Here is a 15,816-nt window from a genome sequence, read left to right on the forward strand (position 1 = left end):
AAGAAAGCTCGCAGACAAGAAGAGGCTGGAAAGAAGTATTCCAAGTCATGAAAGGCAAGGACCTACATCCCAGATTACTCTATCCAGCAAAACTATCATTTAGAATGGAAGGGCAGATAAAGTGCTTCCCAGATAAGGTTAAGTTAAAGGAGTTCATCATCTCCAAGCCCTTATTATATGAAATGTTAAGGGGACTTATTTAAGAAAAAGAAGATGATCAAAAATATGAACAGTAAAATGACAATAAATTCACAACTATTAACAACTGAACCTATAAAACAAAAACAAAAACAAAAACAAACTAAGCAATCAACTAGAATAGGAACAGATTCACAGAAATGGACATCACATGGAGGGTTATCAGTGGGGAGGGGGAGGGAGGAGAATGGGGGAAAAGGTACAGGGAATAAGAAACATAAATGGTAGGTACAAAATAGACAGGGGGATGTTAAGAATAGTATGGGAAATGGAGAAGCCAAAGAACTTATATGTATGACCCATGGACATGAACTAAGGTGAGGGAATGCTGGTGGGAAGAGGTTACAGGGCAGAGGGGAATAAAAGGGAGAAAATAAATGGGACAACTGTAATAGCATAGTCAATATAATATATTAAAAAATAATAAAAGCTACATACTATCACTTAGAAAAGCACAGATACACATACTTTTGGTAATGTTATATTCAATCCCCCTATGTTCCATGGATAGATCTCAAGACCAGGTATATATTAAAGTACCTCTACTCCAAACTTTTAAACTTATCCTCAGGTAAGTTTACTATATGTTCCTATTTTCCATTTGTTCGTCCTTCCCTCTGTCCATCCATCCATCCACCCGTCCTTGTGACTAACATTTGCTTGCCTGAACTGTTAAGTGTCCTTTTGGGAAGAATTCTCCTCTCTGAATGGAATGGCCAAGAGAAGTGCTTCCCCATTTGCAACCCTAGGGGGCACCCTAGCATTTCCAAACTTAGCGATGAGCTTGAGCCCACAATGCAGAATAGCTGCAGCCTGTTCATTAATGCTTTCAGAAAAAGAAAAAGAAAAAAAAAAGGGAATATTCAGTTGGAGGGAGGGGATGATTTATCACTACATTTTCTGAAATCCAGGGTGATCTATGCAGTTTCTTCTTTCATTATTTAGTGGCAGTAATTAGGCTGAAAAGGAACATTTAAAATGGTAAGCTAGAGGGGAGTTTTGTTTGGATTACGCAGTGTCATCTCTATGAAACAAGAAAAGCAGTGTGAAATATTCAGGTGAGATATAAATAAATATCCAAATACATCTCCATGTTCTCACCTAAATTGTGTTTCTATAGTGCTTAGGATAGTCTTGTTAAAAGTAAGATATATTATTCCCATAAAAACTTTAAAAAGCCAGTTTCCTAACCCAAGCAAATAAACTTAATCCATTTTCTTCGCAACATAGTTAACAAACCGAGAAACTTGTTGGAAATATGTGGACCAATAAAAAGTAATTTTATTTTATGTAATAATCACTTATGAAAACTCACTGAGGCTTGATGTGAAGAGCTGGGCTAGTTAGAGGTTAACACCCCAATTATAAACCAACAATGGGGATAGACACGAAGGGCACTTTTTTCTATTATGAAGCATTTACAATAATAACCTTGTAAAAAATAATGGGATCTATTTAAAGCTCATTTATTTCCCATCCAAGTGGCAATTTCTCATCACTCAAAATGCTAATACTGCCTCCTGAAACCCTAGGGATAATCCAATTCATGTGTGTTCGTTAAAAAAATGTGGTTAAAATAAGCAGGTGATTCTGTTTTAATAATATCTGTCCTGCCAGCAATAAGACAGTCTCAGGTGCAAATAAATGTATCAACAAACAGATTTTCTTTAAAGCACATGGGGTCGCATATCATTTCCAAATTAGTCAATTAGTATGATGCTATTGGAAGAGCTAATTAAAAAGTGCATTTAGACTCTGAAATGTTTCCTGAGAGTAATCTGGAGCATATAGTGCTTATTCTACCTGTAATTACCCTGCCTGATCTTCCACTTGGTAGATAGAGGTGAACACACCTTCACCTGGGCAAAGAAGAGCCCTTTCTTTTCTCTCCTGGAGTGAGATCATCTATGCCAGTACTTGAACTGATGAACACTCACACCTTTTAAAAAAGGCACTCCCCTTCCCAACTCTCTGAGCTTTTAGAAAGGTGGCTAATTAGCTCAGAATTTAGATGAAAACTAAGAATGTCTTTATCGAGGGCTCCAGTCTGTACTTTGCCCAGTTAGAAATATTTTCACAGTTAGAATCCTTGATAAGTTCAACAACTTCTGTAGTAAATGTATCTACCAGAAAAAACTGAGTTCTTGAGATTTATAGGTAGAAGAATTCTGCTGGGGAAGTGATTTGGGGAGACAGCATGAATAAGCAATATATATTTGATAGACAAGCCAGTGGCTTTTAAGCTTTAATGTGTATATCAATCACCTCTCACCTGTAGATCTTGTTAAAATGCAGATTTGTATTCAGTAGGCAAGAGTGGGGCCTGAGATCCTGCACTTCTAATGCTTCAAGGGGATACAGTGATGCTGGCTGGGGCTCCCACAGGCAACTTTAAGGTTTCTGGCAATTCTGTGACTATGCTTTTCGGAGTCAGCTCTCAATGATTCATCCCCCTGGTTTATATAAATCCTTTACTATTTACACTCCTGCTCACCGCACATGTTCTCTTTTGGTAACGTGCACTTTATTTTTAAAAATAAACTTTTAATTTTAGAATAGTTTTAGGTTTACAGAAAAACTATGAAGACAGTCCCCCACACCCTGTTTCCCTTGTTATTAACTTCTTGTGTTAGTACGCTGCCCTGGAACCAACACTCCTACATTATTATTAATTGGAGTCCATACTTCATTCAGATTTCCCTAGCTTTACCCTAATATCCCTTTTCTGTCCCAGGATACCACACTGTATATAATTGTCATGTGTCCTTAGACTACTCTTGGCTGTCATAGTTTCTTGGACATTACTTGATTCTGATGAATTTGACAGTTTTGAGGAGGGCTGGTTAGGCCTTTTGTAGAATGTGCTTTCACTGAGATTTGTTGATGAAAATTTTCAGTGACAGTTGACATTCAATATGATATTAGTTTCAGGTGTACAGCACAGTGGTTAGATATTTCTGTAACTTAGGAAAGGACCCCCTCATTCCCACCTGGCACCATACATAGTTATCACAATATTATTGACCATGTCCCTGGGTCGTACTTGACATTCTATGACTATTTTGTAACTGACAAGGTGTACTTCTTAATCTCTTCACCTCTTCCACCCAGCCACCCGAGATTCATCTGATCTGATCTCATTCTTTGACTGCGGTTATGTGCTTTTTTGGGGAGAAGACCACAGCCATCAAATGCCATTCTCATCACATCATACCTAAGAAACATATTATCAACATCACCTGTCACTGTGGACGTTAGATTCCCTGGTTGACGCAGTTTTTATCAACTTTCTCTCCTGTCGGGTTATTCCCACCCCCACCCCCGCCATCTTCACACCGTTCTCTAAGGAAGGAAGTCATATGCGCAGCCCATACTCAGGTAGTGGATAGTTTGGTTTCACCTCTCTGAGGGTGGTTTGTCCATTTCCCCCTATTTGTTGGTGAATGTTTAAATATTTAATAAATGGTTTCAATGTTTATTTAACCATTTATTTATATTACAGGTGTTTTATACTTTGGGTTGTAACCTTATATTGCTGTATTTTGTTGCTCAGATTTTTCCAGTGTGCTTTTGTTGATTTGCTTGTTTTGTTTGCTTTTTTAGCACCTTTTTTTTTTTTTTTTTTTTTTTTTTTACTTTCTGGCACTACAGGATGCACTTAGGGTCATTTTGTATATTTTTTGGCCCAGTCCTAGAATTAGGCATTTTCCCCAAGCACCCTAGCTATTTATTTTTAGTAGAGAATAGCATTGGAAACCAAGTTCTTGGCACTGAGTGTGCTTGTTGCTACTGGGGTATCTTTGCTTCTGTGCCCTCTCAGCTGGTAGAGCAAACAAATATAGATGTGTTTATTGACCTGTGTATCTACACATATTTACAGATATTTCTATGTGTAAGCACCTGTATCTATATTAAACTAACCATGTTTATATTGATGTCTTCCTTCCTCCCTCCCTCCCTCCCTCCCTCCTTCTCTTCCTTCCCTTCCTTATGTCCTTCCTCAGGGATTCAAATTATGCATATGTTTGGTCTTTTGAGGTGGATATTGCCCCTCAGCTCTTGGATGTTTTGTTTTTCATTTTAGTTTAGAAAGTTTCTATTGACTTTACTATCTTGAAATTCACTGATGGTTTTTTTTTTCAGCCATGTCAAATCTGTTGATGAGCCTGTATCAAAGGCATCCCTCCTATCTGTTACAGTACTTTGGATACCTATCATTTCCTTTTGATTTTTTTGTTTGTTTTTAACTCTCTGCATATATTACCTACCTGTTCTTGCATGTTGTCTACTTTTCTCTTAGAGTCTTTAACATATTAATCATAGATGTTTTAAACTACCTGTCTGATATTCTGATGGCTATGTCATATCTGAATCTGATTCTAATGCTTGCTTTTTTTAATTTATTGACTAGAGAGAGAGAGAGAGAGAGAGAGAACAACAATGATTTGTTGTTCCACTTATTTATACACTCATTTGTTGTTTCTTATATGTGTCCTGACTGGGAATTGAACCTGCAACCTTGGCATATCGGGATGATGCTGTACCAACTGAGTGACTTGGCCAGGGCACTTGCTTGTCTTTGGCATGCACTGTAAGTTTTTGTTGAAAGCTTGTCATGTTGTATTGGGTAATAGAGGAGAAAATGAGGTAAATTGGCTTTTGTGAAAATTTCTGTTAATATAGTTAGGGGTTCCTACTAGTTTATAGTGCCAGCAGATTCTGCTCCATGTAAACAGATCCTGTCTCCTGACTTTCTAGATTTGCCTGCCTCTCCAGCTTTTGGGGTGGCAGTTTTTCCTACAACTTCAGTTTTCTGATGAGCCCAGGAAAAGCTATTGTGTTTCAGTTTGTTCAGGTTTTTTTTTGTTGTAAGGATGGAAGTCTTGGCTTCCAAGCTTTCTACATGTTGGGGTGAAACAAGAGTGTTGTATTGACTTTCTGCTTGTACCTCCATCTTGGTGGAGGGAAAGCAGGGGAAAACCAAAAGCAATATACAGAGTCTAGCACAAATAATGCTCCTTTTTATTACAAAATCTTGTATCACAAAATTATAGGCATCGAATTCTGTAACATAACAATATCACACTCAAGTACACCATATGACATTAGGTGAAATGTTCAAATTAAATCTACAAATTATTACACCCATATTATCCTGCCAACCACACTCAAGCAGGTGTCACTTCTGCTGGACCCTGTATTTTATAATTTAGGAATTATAGTAAACAAGGATGAAACTAATGACTAAAATGAGTTTGAGAGTTTAATTTGCATGTTAACTATTTGTATGTCTTTATTTCATAATTAATAGAGATGTCTAATGATGCTCAGTTATAGGATCTTGTGGCTACTTCTGTGAATGGGAGTCAGCACTTATATGAACCATCACCTAATAGAGCAGATAAAATGTCATATTGTAACCGGAAAAGTACATATTGTAACCGGAAAAGTACATATTGTAACCGGAAAAGACACCAGTGTTCAGGCTGCCTGTCACTACCAAATCCAATAAACAAGGACAGCAATTGCATCTTTTATGGGTGCTTTATTCAGATGGCCGGTGATCTGAGAAGATGGCGGGTTCATATCCTAACAGACTATCTTGCCTTTTCTTTCCAGTTCAGACCTTATGTAAGGGGGGAGGGTAAACAAGGTGCAGTGTAGGCTTTGAGATTCAGAAGCTGCAACACTCCTGTCCTGGGCAGTTAGCTGTTCCCAGGGGAGGGTAGTCGTCTGCTCTCCCTGGAACACAAAGGCTGGGATGCCTTCAACTTGTCCCCAGGCAGTAATCTGTAGCAGTGCTCCAGAAAGTGGGCTGTTTTCCTAGAAGCCAGGATGGGCCTAATCTGTAGTTTCTGAAACAAAAGCTTTAACATACACATTACTTGCTGGACTTACAACTTTTTACCTTAAGCTAAAATTTTCCAAGCCTTGCATCCCCTATCAATATTAGGGATGTGTTTGGTTCATTCTTCTTTTTAGTCTGTCCTTTAATGACCTGAAAGAGCTTCTGAATGAGCTGTTTACAATTTTATGTAAATAGGTTATAATTTCTATGTTTATCATTGCTTCTTACAATTCACTTCTTCTGGATTTAATTTTTTTTTATTAATGTAGAATGTCTTTCTGTAGTTCTTTCTGCAGTGGCTTATGGTTTCTAATTCTATCTTTCTGAAGTTGTCTTGTAATTTCATTCCCAATCACCTAATACTTTAGCTGAGTATGTGTTACTGGCAAATGGCACCAGATGTTAGACCTTGGTCCTTGAGTTTTGGCTAAGAAAGAATCCAGAGCCAAGACTCGAATACAAGTGAAAGTTTATTTAGAAATTCGCAGAAGTAAAAGAAGTGAGCTGCAGAAGAAATGAGCCAGCTGGGCTGCATGGACTCAGGAAAAAAGTTATGGAGGCAAAAGAAGGGCCCTTGGAGTGTAGGAGAAAGAAAGGCAGAGAAAATGCACCTGGGGGGAGGGGAGGGGGAAATGTGTGGGCCGCTCCAGAGAGAACAGGCCTGTGGAAAGAAAAGGGTGGGCTAAGCTGTGGTGTGCTCTAGAGAGAGATAGCAGGATTGTGTCCTTTGTCTTAAGGGGTTTTATCTGTTTCCAAAGGCAGGGATTTTAGGGGAGGTCTCAGGAGAAGATCTCAACAGACTATTCATCAGCCTTCCTGGTGTGTCCTTTCAGGGCTGGTGCTAAGGTAGGAGGTCATAAACCATTGCATTTGGTCTTGATGTCAGCCATGGTGTTGCTTCATCTGATTTTGCTGCTTTTGTGGCCTGGAGCAGAAACACAACTGAAGCCTAGATTTTATCTCTACTTTGACCAAAATTCTCTTCCAGGTCAACAGATCCTGACCCAAGGCTTTGTTCCTAAGATCATTTGATGCAGGCCAGAACCTCCTTGTCCTGAGGGCTTAATGCTTAAGGGAGTGGTTGCATAGGACTAGCAACAGGCCAAGAGAAGAAAGGTCAGGTAGGGTCTGAACAGCATGATCGATGATATGGAAGGTCAGGGGGTCTAAACTACCTGACTGGTTATAAGCCAGGCAGGAAAGGTCACCCTAGAGGCAAGGTCCCACCCTACAATACTTGTTCTCCCAGCTCTGCCTGTTGCTAGGGCCCCAGGCTCTCTGCCCTGGTGATCTTCCCCACCTGGCTTGTGGTTCCTGCTCTGCTCACGTCTAACTGCCTACTTTATCATATGGAATTTTTATTGATAATTATCGTTGCTCACTGTAAGGTTTTTTTAGACCCCGCCGAGGAAATAAACAGCCAATTAGCCATGGAAACAGGCAGATGAGCTTTATTGTGGAAGTTTGTGCTCCCGGGCGATGTTTTCCCCACCCGGAGAAGGGGCTAAGAAAAGACCGCGCGGGAGAAGGGAAAGGCTGGGAGTTTTATACGGCTGGACTTCGAGTGGGAGCCAAGGATTGGGTCTTGGTGAACAAAGAAGCAACTTAGCATTGGTGGCTCCTGGTCTGATGTCAGTCACCTCTTCTGGGTCAGAGTTCAGTTGCCATATTACTTGTAGTCCAAATGGTGGCCATATTTGTAGTCCAAAATGCTAATTGTAACTAGATTCCCACTTGTCCTACCCTGCCCATCCTGACATCACCATTTTAGCAGATTCATTGTGTTTTAGTTCACATTGTTACTTTTGAGATAACTGCTTCCTGACTAATTGTTCTTACCTTGTAGGTCATGTGTCTCTTCTCTCTGCTAGCTTTCAAGGCTCTCTCATATTTTTTAAGTTCTGTCGTTTCACTGCCATATGGGTGTGGCACTATTTTGTTACTTTTGCTCAAGACTCATCGTACTCCTTATATCTGGACTCACCTTTGGCAAGAAAGCCAAGAATAAAAACAGATGAGTTTCAAGTGCTTTTTTTCTCTCAAGTTAAAATTGGGGAATAAATTCATTTAAATTTGGTGGCAATTTTTGCCAAATGAGACTGAAGTTTCAAAGAACAGAGTCAAAATCCAGTTTGTGCCTGTGGGCTGGGCTAACACTATTTCTCCTCCCACTGCTAACACATGGGCCTGATAGGTAATATACAAGAACAGCAACTAAATTGTTACAGAACACACACAGGGCCAAAGGGGGTACATTTACTATTACAGAAAGGAACCCCCACTAGGTTTGATTGTCTGCCGTCATAGGAAAGATGTCTCTCAATGCCAGAGATTTGTGAAAAGGAAGGGAAATGTTTATTTAAAGCTATACAGACTTAAAGTAGTGACCTAATGTCTTCATTAAAATATCAAAGTTCTTTTGGATACCCACAGACGTCCACAGTGCTTCCTTCTTCCCCTGCCCTAATTTGGGGTCCCGTATCTCAGGAAAAGACCTCCGTGATTCAGGCTGCTGGCACCATCAGCTGTGTTGCCGTCCAGGCAGGATCTCTAATTAATCCAAAGACGTGTGACACCTTCTCATGGCCTACTGGCATGAATTCTTTGTACTCATTTTCTTCCAAACAAAGTCTCTTCTGCTTCCTAAGCCATGTGGCCAAGGAGTGCGCCCCAAAGCCATAGGGTCTTCACTCTCGCCAAAGCCTCGTGGTTCTCTTTTCACCAAAGCTGCAGGGGTCTGTACTTTGGCAAAACCGTGTGGTTCTTCCCTCGATGGCTGCCATGCCTGTGTTGGGAACCGCCCTGCCTGGTATTGTTACAAAACAAACAAGGGGGGCCTGGGACGATATACTATTATTGAAAAAAAGCCCTCAGGTCGGTCATGTCCGCCGCCAGAGGAAAGACGTCTCTCAATGCCAGAGATTCGTGAAAAGGAAAGGAAATGTTTATTTAATGCTATACAGACTTATAGTGACTTAATGTCTTCACCAAAATCCCAAAGTCCCTTAAAACACCCACAAACAGACACAGTCCTTCCTTCCTTCCCCCTTTGCCCAGTCCAGAGTATTGTATTTCAGGAAAGGAAATAGAAGTCCATGGCTCAGGCAGTCCTCTGGTTCTTCCCAGTTAGTACTCCATCTCTACTGGGAGACCTCCCTGGGTTCCCTCCCTGGGTTCCTCCACTGAGTCGCCGGGATCTCTGCTAAAACCAGGTAGTGGTTCCCTCTTCTAAAGCTGTGGGGGTCCCCACTCTGGCAAAGGCACGTGGTCTTCTCTCCCAAGGCTGTGGGAGTCTCCACTCTGTCTAGGCTGTGTGGTTCTCCCTCTCAGGGCTGCAGGAAGGGAGAGTCCCCACTCTGTCTAGGCTGTGTGGTTCTCTCTCTCAGGGCTGCAGTCTTCTCTGCACTTCCATAGCCACATGGTTCTCCCCCTCAATGGCTGCTGCCTCTGGGTTTAAATCCTCGCACCAGTCTTCCTCTGCAGCCCCATTTCCGACTCCTCCCACACTTGGCTTCACATGCCAGAACTCATATTCTTCCAGCTTTACTGGACTGGCATCATGCGTCTGGGCAGGTGTGGCCCCAAGTCCTGGAGCCAATCATCTCCAAGCTCCCACGCAGGCACTGTAACTCAGGGGACCTGCTCCCCAGTTACATCTTGGTGGGGAAGTCCCTTTCCATCCCCCTGGCCTAGAGCATGGCCATAGCTATTTAACATATCTAAGCAACCAGCCAAAGGCTATAGATATGTTAAATGACCACACCAGAGGTTAGCTACAAGGCTGTTGCTATGCAAAACAGCTCTCAAAGGCCCTGCTCCATTTGTCCCTTCCCCCAACCCACACTCTGGTGGGGGGAGGTGAAGACATCCTAAAATCTCCTAGACACCTTGAGTTCTGGACCCCATTTTAAATGCCCATTTGGGGTCCCCCCTCTTGGCTACACCCTGTAACAGTATCAGAAGCTGTAACCCCCGCCTACGCTAAGGCTAAGGGAATACCTTTGGAACCATAAGCCAGCAAGGAGACAAGCTTATCTCCCTGACAGGAGCGCGCTTCTGCCCCTTCATACCTCACCAGGCACTTCGTGCCTGGACCCCAATGCTTGGTCAGTTAGCCAATGACGGGTAAGATTCCCCAAGGGGGAAATGACCTAAGACAGGCACAATCACATGGGAGGCCCCCAAAAGAAGGACTTTGGGGGCTATGGCAAAAGGGAGTGATGGACTCTCGCCCTTTGGCTTTGACAAAGCCCGAGTCCTCCTGCTCTGCAAGAAAATCTCTTAATCTCTTGGCTGCTTTACTTCCCTTGCTCCACCTAAGCCTGAAACAATGACAGGGTGGTGCTGCCCTGTGCTGGAAAGGGCGGATTCCCCAGGTGATCAGGCCTAAGAAAGAACATGTAAATTCCCGTGAAACCTTCTTTGTTTAGAATGCTCTCAGTTGAATGAGAAGGGTCCAAGGAGGAAGTTAGTTTGTTCCTTAAAGTCTTACAGCTCTTTGACCCTGACTCAAAATAGACCCTCAGAGTTCCTTGTTACCTATCGTTTGATCCTTACTTCCTTGCAATGAGTAATGTGCTTTACCTGAAATCTTATGCAAAATGAACCCAATAAAAGCCGGTTTGAATGGTAAATAGGCGTGCTCCCCAGTAGAGGGGGTGGCCGTTCAGTCCCTACTTCTCCACAGAAACTGGTCTGCCTCTGTGCATGTTTTTCCTTGCATTTTGACGAGCCATCCACAGCGTTCCGTGATCACTGCTGGCTGGTGACCCACGCATCATGCCTGGGTTTAAATCCCCACGCCAATCTTCCTTTGTGCCCCCATTTCTGACTCCTCCTACAATCAGTTACACCTGCCAGCATTCCTGTATTATTCCAAGTTTACTGGGCTGCCATCGTGAGTCTGGGCAGGCATGTCCCCATGTCATGGAGCCAATCTTCTCCAAGCTCTCACCCAGGCACTGTAACCTGGGGTACCTGCCCCCTAGTTTCAACTTGGGTGGAAATCCCTTCCATACCCCTGGCTCAGAGCATGGCTACAGCTATTTAACATACCTATGCAATCAGTTAAAGGTTATAGATATGTTAAATGAATTAGCTGCAAAGCTGTGGCTGTACAAAACATGCCCCTGCTCCATGTGTCCCTTCCCCCAACTCACACCTGTGGTGGGCAAGGGGTGAGGACATCTTGTATGTCTTTCTAATATTTCCTAGACACCTTGAGTTCTGGACTCCATTCCAAATCCCTGTTTGGGGCCTCTTCTTGGCTGCACAGTGTTTCAAAGTCACATGTCTTTAAAAAAAAAAACAACTTTAAAAAGCCAGGGTGCTGGAAACAAAGAGGTCATCTGAAGTCAGAGAAACGTGCTTGCACTATGACATCATGATAACCTGGGCCTGTGCAAGGGACACATTAGAACCAAGGCTGCTGAAGCAAGCCCAGCTCTCCAGGGGCTGTTGCGGCAGAATGTACTTTCCAAAGTTGGCCACAAGACAATTTCTCAGTCCACTTGTTCTTCTCTTTGTTTTAATATTTATTTGTTTATTTTTTTTAGAGAGGGGGAAAGGGAGGGAAAAAGAGAGGGAGAGAAACATCGATGTACAAGAGAAACATCAATCGGTCTCTCCCCTAACTGGGGACCTGGCCTGCAACCCAGGCATGCACCCTGACTGGAAACTGAACTGGTGACTTTTGGGTTCGCAATCCAGTTTTCAATTCACTGAACCACACCAGCTAGGGTAGTCCATGCATTCTTGTAGAAACTTTCCTCTCCTTTATCAAAAGGTGGGGCCCAATCCCTCTTTTCTTGATTCTGTTTTTGTTAGAATCAAGAACATGATAAAATGCAGCAGTGATGCTGCATGACTTCTGGATGTAAGTCAGAAAGGATGATGCATCTTTCACTTTGCTTGTTGGAACACTCATGCTGGAGGCCTGTGCTGCCATGTGAGCGGTCCAGCTGCCCAGAGGTCACCATGCTATGAGGAAGCCCAGATTACCCCATGTGGGGAGGCCGAGATACCCATGTGGGTATCCACCTGGAGAAGTCGTGAAACTGTCCATGGAGAGAGATGCCTGACCAGCTCCCATCTGCTCCTGCTGACCTCTGTCCACCCCATCCCACTTCCAACTCCAGTCGCCATATGCCTGCAACCACTTGAGAGATCTTGAGCCAGAACTGCCCACAGAACCAGTCTCAAATTTCTGACCCAGAGAAACTGTGAGATAATAAAATGATTTATTTGATTTTGTGTTTATTTATATTCTTTTAAGCCACTTAAATTTTTTTAAAGCAATTTGTTATGCAGCAATGACAACTGGAACTGCTCTGTTTTTAATAAAAAAGGGACCAACAATGTCCTTTCTGTGGACCCACTAATGTGGCAAGAAATCTTCTCTCTGTCTGGGGACCCTGGCCAAATAGTTTCTTTTGGGAAATTAAAGTTATAACAGAGATCTATTCTCCTGAGATTGTGAGCTATGAAACCGTTTAAATATGCATTGTTGGTGATTTCCCTCTCTTCCCCACCAAATTGCCTTTCAGAAAATAAAGTTAACATGGAATCAAATAGACCCAAGGGATGGAAGAAGAGAGTATCAAATATAATATTTGAGTATCTGGACCCAACTATGTCTGGCTTTATAATTACATGGGTCAGTATATTTTGGGTTTTGCTTTAATTTGTCTGAGTTCTTGTTAATTCTGACAAAAGGATCCTGATATTATAACTCCACTCATTCAGACCAGTTCAAGCTCAAAGACAAGAAGTGAAAACAAGTTGGTCTATGAGGCAGACTCTTAAATCAGTGTCCTAAATGAACCAGGCTTCCTGGATTCTTGCTCTCTGTAATCCCCTCCCACACTAAGTCTTGGTTTTCACCATACGAGATTAACTGATAGGAGTTTGCATTTTGGAGCTAGTCTTCTTGAAAGCCTTCCTCCTGGAACTCAGCTTCTAAATAAAATTCCAGGGCACTCTCTTGTGCAGTGAGGCCAAGTGGGGAATGTCTACAGGGTAAGATATGGCCTGGAGAGATAAACCACGTGGAAGAAACCTCAGGCACCCCACTCAGCTCCTGGCTGAGCACAGGTCCATGAGTAACCCAGCCAATACCATGTGGAGCAGAAAAACCTGCTCAGCCGAACTCAGTCAACCTATAGAATCATGAAAAATAGTAAATTGTTATTGTTTTAATCAACTAAGTTTTGGGGTAAATTGTTAGATAGCAAAGGGTCACTGAAATAGCCAAAGCTCAAAATACCCAGTCAGAGATCTTACACAGTTACCCAAGACAGAACATCAGTGATATTCATCCATCCATCCATCCAATAAAGCATTTAATAAATGTCTACTATGTGCTGGTCAATAAAAAATGATAAAAGGCTTAGGGAAAAAGCTATAAAGAAAAGAAAATGTGCACACGCATTAGATAAATAAAGGACTTTAAAATTTGGTGTTTATCTCTTTCAGAAGATTTAAAATGGTCTTAACTGTGAAGGAAATGACTTCTGACTAATCAATACTGACAACCAAATTTTCCAGCTTATAAACAGGGCTCAGAACTATGATTTCAGGCCACATTCTCCAAAGATGTGTTACAATCACCTGCATTTATGGACAGGTGAGTTATTTCAAGGTTTAAGGGAAATATATTTTCATTACAGCAAGAAACTAGTCATTATTTTCTGCTTAGAAATCTATTTCTGCATTGGAGGTATCTGACTACCTGGATTTAAATTTTATATCTGTCACTTTGTAGATGTATGACCTTGGGAGCAAGCATTAGCCATTCATTGCAAGCTGTGATTTCCTCATTCGTTAAAAAGCATACCAGTGGCAAGTACCTTATGGAGTAAGCCCTAAACAAATAATTATTATTATCCTAGATGATTTCTGGATCACCAACTCTGTCTTAAGACACCCATTTACTTCCCTTTATTTGAAATAAAAATAGTGGTCATCTTTACTTCCCAAGAGGCAAAAACAAGTCAACAAATCCTTCTTAGTATTAATTAACTTAATCTTTTCTTTTTCACTCTGTGCTTTGGGAAATGAAAAATCTTTCACAAAATATTAATTTCAAGAAAATGTGTTAATGTATTAAATGATTTTATACCCACAAGCATTACCTTATTATATGATATCTGAAGGAGTCAGTAAAATATCAGAATATGCATAGTTTTATGATGGAATGGGGAAGCAGGGAGAAAGAACTGGGCTCATCCTTTCTTTTCAGGATGAGCACATAAAGCTGCAGTGACTGACAAAGAGAGGACTCGGCTCTGAAGGGATTCGGGTGTGAGGAATAGACAGTAAGTTCTAGCCATGCTGGGAAGCTTTGGGAGGCTCTACTCTACAGAAAATAGAATGGCTTCCAGTCCCAAGAACATGGAAATTATGGCCCCAGTTTGGGTTTTGATTTTACCACAGCTCTGCTCTGCTTTAACCTTCTGACCCTGTCAATTCACATCTCCATCTTTGAGCATCTGAGGAGGATATGGCAGGTATTGTTCTGAAAGCTGTGTGATACTTTGCGCATTTGAATTATACTCCTATTCCTTAAATGACAATGATAATTCTTATCACAGAATTGCATAACATAGCTCAAAGCAGTATGAGCTGGAAAAATATTTAGGAAACTCTTTAAGACAATTTTTCCTCATTTGCTGGAATATTGAAAGCTTGGTAAGAGTCAGACATCTGTGGGAGATTTGGGAACTTTGAACTTGGATCCCATGCTGGGTCCTCTGGAGGGTCTCTCTAAGGTATAGATCACTGGTGAACACACACACACACACACACACTTACACTCATGCAATTATGGCTCTGGTGACTTAATTCCTTCCTTACAAGTCTCTTCAATTCTGTTCCTAGTAGCTTAGATGAAAAGCCTAGTTTTTAGCTGAGAGTAAAGCCAGGGGGTTGACCGACAGATCACTTCTGTGAACTATCCTGAGACACCCATGGATATCTCTGTAGTAATTCATGAAGCTTTGCCTGCAGGAGAATTTGTGGACTTTATGGGCTTGTGGATGAGATTGCTTATCTTGTAGACATGCTTCACCCACAGTGCTTCCTTTCTTCACTTTTCTAGAGATGCAGCACCAAAGGCAAAGAATGGGACATGGGTCAATGCTGGCTGGCAAGTGGGTTGTGAGAAGAGGAGGTGCTATAACATCCTGTATAACGTTACTGGGCAGATTAGATTTCAGAGGAAAGGATATTTCTCCCTCCCCTCTTTTCTCTTCCCCCTTCCTTATTTACCCCTGTATTTACTCAGCACCCCCTCTATTTCTGGCACTGTTCTCAGAGCTGGGGACATGGTGGTCAGATGCTCTAGTGGGGAAGGTGCATATTAAAACAAGTAATTCCAATAGCATGCAATAATCACTATGATGGGAGGTAGAAATGTCTCCGCTTTGTGTGGTCAGAGCATTTGTGATTTCCCACGTTGTATTAGAAGCTTCATTGGCCTGTGCTCCCCAGAGGGTCTCATTTACTATTGCATCCCCAGCACCCAGCCCAGTACTGGGCACATGAAAGCCTATTAAGAATTTATTGGATGAATAAGTGCTCTATGATATTTTGGAACAAAAATTCTACTCATCTCTTTATGACCGTAATACTGAGCATATGGTTGACACACAATAAATATTAGCCTAGGAAATGAATAGCATCATAAACAATAGTTACGAAGAAAAAGTACTGACTCAGGATGGAAGAGGACATGGGGTCAAGACCTACTTCTGCAGGTTCTAGCTGTAATT

Source organism: Phyllostomus discolor, chromosome 7 (genome assembly GCF_004126475.2).
Source record: "Phyllostomus discolor isolate MPI-MPIP mPhyDis1 chromosome 7, mPhyDis1.pri.v3, whole genome shotgun sequence".
Lineage (NCBI taxonomy): Eukaryota > Metazoa > Chordata > Mammalia > Chiroptera > Phyllostomidae > Phyllostomus > Phyllostomus discolor.